A 5,606-nucleotide genomic window follows, 5' to 3' on the forward strand; every position below is an offset into this window, starting at 1 on the left:
CAGTGCTTTAACTAAATCGTTTCATTGCTTAACTAATTGGTTACATTACTTAACTAATAGAATTTCAGGCTTAACTAATTGGTTCAATAACTTAACTAATTGAATTTCAGGCTTAACCAATACTTTCTTTATACCTGCAAACTTATTGGTTCCAATGCAAACTAATTAGTTCCAGTGGTTAACTAATTGGTTTCAATGCTTAACTAATTGATCCAAATACTTAAATAATTGATTTTATTGATTAACTAATTGATTTCATTGCTTGACTAATTAATTTCAACACTTAACTAATTGAATTTCAGGCTTAACAAATACGTTCTTTATATATGTAAACTTATTATTTCCAGTGCTTAACTAATTAGTTACATTTGTTAACTAAGTCGTTATATTGTTAACTAATTCATTTCATGCTTAAAAAATGTACCTTAACTAAAACTCTGAAATTCATTATCTAAAACTCGTAAACACATAACTAAAAATCAAAAACTACTAACTAAAACCAAGAATCCTTCAAAAACAAAACAAAAAAAAACTAAAACCAAGAAAATTGTAACTAAAATCAAAAGAATCTTTACTAAAACTCATAAAATATTAAATAAACTAAAACACTCTTAACTAAAGCTCAGAAATTCTTAACTAAAACAAAATAATTCTTAACTAAAACAAATTTATTCTTAACTAAATATAACAAAATCATAACTAAAATAAAATTTGACATACATACAAAAATATAACTAAACAATTTTATTTCTCAACTAAAATGGATTTTTTCTTAACTAAAACAAAATTCAACATAACTAACACGAAATTAACTAAAATTATTACATAGATCATTAACTAAATCCTAGAAGTAGTCGGAGATGAACAAAGAGGCAGAGCAACCCAGGCGGCCATTCTGAACTTTGCCTCTGTCAAGGCATCGAAGGGACATCCCCTAAAAGTCGCCAGAGATGAACAACCAACAACAGTCGTTGCTTCTGCAGCTTTGTTCCTGCATCATGTGGTTGTGGTGGTGAGTGGTTGTTTCTGTTCTGTAGGGGCTTGTTGTGCCCGTGCCCGTGCTCGTGCCCGTGCCTGTGGGCGTGGACGTTATGTTTCCTGCAGTGATGGAAAAAATCAGACAAAAACAATCAGTTTACTCAATGGTTTGAATGACATCTAAACAATAATAACACAAATGTATGTAGTACAATGTTTTAACATAATATAGTGCCATCTTGATACCAATCTCAATATCTAGATAACTCAGTACAGCGCCTCTATCTGGAACATGCAGTCTATCCTGCATGTATTATAAAGTGTTTGCTATTGTTTAGCACACCCTTATTCAACTGGCAGAAAAAATGTTCTTCATTCATTCACTAAATGTGTAAAGATCAAAATAATACAACACATAATTAACATATGTTTACTTTTACCATTAACTAATCATGTGTATATCATAATGAAACCAAATTGAACTAGACTGCAACACAAAACAACCAACACTTGCAGTGAGCACATAATAATAACTAGCAACTTGTTTCGTAATATGACTTGAATTTCAACCCATTGGACACTCTGTTAAGTTTGCGAAATGTCAAGCAAAAGGAGTGGAAGAAATCCATATACAATTTTTGCAACTAGTTACTAGAAAGGAGAAAATAATTACAACATCCAAAGATCAGATAAGACAACAGAAGAGAGGAGGACAACTACAACATTATGATAATGCAGGTGCTTAAACAATAGCATTTTTTCAATCCGAAACAACATAGAAAAGGCAATAGAAACCTAGAAAATACAATCGAGATTAAATTCAAGCTCAACAGATCCACAATCAGATTACATAACACAACATCAAGCCTAAGACATCCAGAAACTCCTAATTGCATAAAATTCAGAAGAAAAACAACCAAAATTGCAACCAATTCAATCTAATCGACAAAAAAACCCTAAAAGAATGACCAGAAATATGCTCATAAATCTTAAAAGATCCTCAAAATATGCCTCACATCATGCTCATAAATCTTAAAAGATCCTCAAAATATTCCTCACGTCAAGAAGTGGTGGCAGTGGCAAATTCAAAAAGAGGAGAGAAAGCGAGAGATACCTTGAGACGGAGACTCCGTCGTCGACAACGAGGCTCTTCCCCGTCCTTCGGCTCACCGGTTTGAATAGCAAGTGAAATCAATCTTGAAAAATAAAAATAAAATCGCCGCCGCACCTTCACCTTCGTTGTAGCGTTGACGCCGCAGCGGCGCCATTCATCGGAACCGACCAGTTCTCCGACACGTTAAATGACGGTGTCTCATCCATTAGGCGGCCTCCGTTGTAGCCACCTCCGCCGCTACGGTGTAACGTCAGATAACATCAAATCAATCAAAATTCGATCGAAAATTCAAATCACATGATCTTAAAAATCAAAAACCTAACTAAATGAAGAAGAATAAAGGAGGGAGATGGGGAAATACCTCAAGAGGCAGCGGCAATTCTCGAATCTCGCTGAGGAGGAAGAAAGGTCGCCGGAGAGAATCGGCGTAGCAGCCATGAAATTAGGGTTTGAATCTTTGAGAGAGGTTGAGGAGAGAGAAATAACTACAGAGTTGTGAGGAGAGAGAAATGAAAATGAAAAATAAAAATAAATGAGAAAGTGGTAGATATGTTTTTGGAATTTTTTTCAAAAATCAAAGCTGATGTCCGCATCCAAGTTTTTTAAAGGTGGTCCCCTTGACGACAGCAAGGCGGTCTTTCCGGTAAGACCGTCTTTTATAAAAGTTTGTAAACTAGTAGTTCATATAAAAAAAAATTAAATATAAGTTCTGAGTTCGGGTGAAGAAAATAACACTGTTGATGAATGAACTTCTGAATTCTGATTAGGTACTTCATTCAATATATATTGACTGGTTAAACGCATTGGACTCCTCATCATAAGCTGTGAAGTTTGAACTTGGCGGGGTATATTTCTATTGGATTTTTTGGAGGACGCATTGTCAGCCGTGTTTCTGAATAAAATAAATATTTTTCTGAAAATGGATCATGTATTAGTCTCTCGCGTTTAACGTTTGTTCTCTTTGATCATTCTAACGAGAAACTTCTATGGTTTAAGAACCTGGTATTCTTGTCCTTCATCTATCTTGGAACAACGCGTCTCCTGTTTGACTAGCTACACCATCAACTTGATGATGTGACGTGCCCGCTCAACTCCTGTGTGACTAGTGTTAATTGTCTATCTATGTTGATGTTACTTGTACATTGTATTCAGTGGCGGACCCAGGATCCCAAGTCAGGGGTGGCACAAAAGCTATACGAATAATTGTTATTCCGTATATAAAAATACATTATAATAAATTTTTGTATAAATAAAAAAGTGGGTAACTCACATTTTTTTATGGTGTTAAATTCGTATAGTTGATTCTAGACATCACAAAGTTCAAATAGATTGAGAACCTTTTTGTAAATATATCACTAAAAATGAATTTTTTTTCAAAAATAATGTAAAAAAAATGAAGTAACTATTGTGATAGAATATCCGGTAGTAGTTAAAGGAAAGTATTTATTCTTATCGAAGTGGATTTTTTGAAGAAAAAAATATATAGTTGTTACTCCGTAGTATATAAAAAGACAACATAATAATTTTTTGTATAAAACTAAAAAAGTGGGTACACGTAGTTTTTTTATGATGTTAAATTCGTATAGTTGATTCTAGATAACACAAAGTTCAAATTTGTTAAATTCGTATAGTTGATTCTAGATAACACAAAGTTCAAATTGATTGAGAACTTTTTTTTTTTTGTAAATGTATCACTAAAAACCTATAAAATTATGTACAAAAATGAAGATGATTAATGTGATAGAATAATCCGTAGGAGGTAAAGGAAATTATTTATTGTTATCAAAGTGGACTTTTTGTAGAAGAAAAAAATTATAGCCTAATTAAAGAGGTGAAAGAAAGAAAAATGATTTGATATGTAAAAAAAATTACAATTAATGTTTATTGATGGTAGAAAATCATTGACCAATAGGAAAAAAGAAAACTAGTTGAAAAGAACCCAAAAAATGACAAATAAGTTAAGAGGGAAAAAATATACAAAGTTGCCCAATGTAGGTATCGAACCCAGACATAGGGGACATTGAAGCATAATTCAACCTTCTTCGCTGACCACTGTGACAAATTGCGCTATTGATCTCTTTTAGGCAAATTTAATATATAACCGGTATTTAAAGGTTGTCACATATCAAAATTTCAGTTTTTTTTTTCCGGGGGTGGCACGCACCCCCCGGTCCTTAGCTGGGTCCGCCAATGACTGTATTCGCTTTTACTTTTCTTGTTTTACTGCAGTTTCTTGAATTTCATGTTTGAGGTTCTCTATATAAACTATAGTTACTCGACTTTCTATGCCGGTGTTACTTATATAATGTATTCGTTGTTACTTTTCATGTTTTTTATATTGCAGTTTCATGTTAGAGGTTCCTTGTATAGACTGGTGTTATTTATACATTGTATTCGTTGTTACTTTTCTTGTTTTATTGCAGTTTCATGTTAGATGTACTTTGTATAGACTGGTGTTACTTGACTTTCTAAGCTGGTTTTATTTATACATTACATTCGCTGTTAATTTTCTTGTTTTATTACAGTTTCTTTAATTTCAGGTTAGAGGTCCTTTGTATAAAGTTGTGTTATTTGACTTTCTATGTTGGTGTTACTTATACATTGTATTTTTTATTACTTTTCTTGTTCTATTTATATTGCACTTGAAGGAAATAGTGCCCTTGGTCCAAGTATGCATATAATATTAAGTCTAATAAATGCGGTTCAGTATTAATTAACAAGTTAATAAATTCAGTGAGATCAAGTGAGCTGAATGCCTAGCTAGAGGTCGCTTCAGTTCAAGTGGAATTAATGATATTAATCCACAGCTTACTCTTGACTGAACCCGTAGGGTCACACAAATAGTACGTAAACGGATCAAGTATTTAATGGCATTAAATACTCCATCTATGGATATTCGGAATCGACGGATCTTAGTTTCAGTGGGAGCTGAGATCGTCATAAGCGAGAAATGAATACTCCGGAAACGATGATATTGCCGGAAACGGAAATATGGATCGTATCGGAAATATGAATATTATCCAAGTCGTAGATGTTGCCGGAAACGGAAACATGGTACGGATCGGAAAATATTAATGGAAATGGAAATATTGCCAGAATCGGAAATATTGCCGGAAACGGAAATATTGTCAGAATCGGAAATATTATCGGAATCGAAAAATAATTCCGGAAACGGAAATATTAAATATTTGTTCGAAACGGAAATTAATTCCGGAATCGGAAATATTAAATATTGGTCGTATCGGAAATGAATTCCGGAACCGGAAATTTAATCGGAAGCACGTCGTACGAATTAGCATCGGACGAGGCTTGCCAGACGAAGGCCCAGCACGAAGCCAGGCCAGCGCCCAGCAAGCCAAGCGCCCAACACGAAGGCCATAGCCTCGCCATGCCCAGCAAGGTCGTAGGCGCGCGCGCTGGAGCGTGTGCTCGTGGGCTGCGAGGCAGCGCCCACTCGTGTGGGCCGCAAGGCCTGCGCGGGTGCGTGCGTCCCTCGTGGTCGTGCGATACTCGT

The 5,606-nt window shown here is 34.7% G+C and overlaps 1 long non-coding RNA gene across 1 annotated transcript; it reads right to left on the reverse strand.

The window, feature by feature from the left end:
• Positions 1-683: 683 nt before the first annotated feature.
• LOC110794934 (uncharacterized) lies at positions 684-2,621 on the reverse strand. Its single transcript, XR_002535166.2, has 3 exons — positions 2,454-2,621; positions 2,093-2,329; positions 684-1,098 (listed from the first exon to the last, which is right to left on the reverse strand). It is a non-coding gene; the product is annotated as an uncharacterized lncRNA (long non-coding RNA).
• Positions 2,622-5,606: the final 2,985 nt, after the last annotated feature.

The sequence above is a fragment of the Spinacia oleracea genome, chromosome 4 (assembly GCF_020520425.1).
Source record: "Spinacia oleracea cultivar Varoflay chromosome 4, BTI_SOV_V1, whole genome shotgun sequence".
Lineage (NCBI taxonomy): Eukaryota > Viridiplantae > Streptophyta > Magnoliopsida > Caryophyllales > Amaranthaceae > Spinacia > Spinacia oleracea.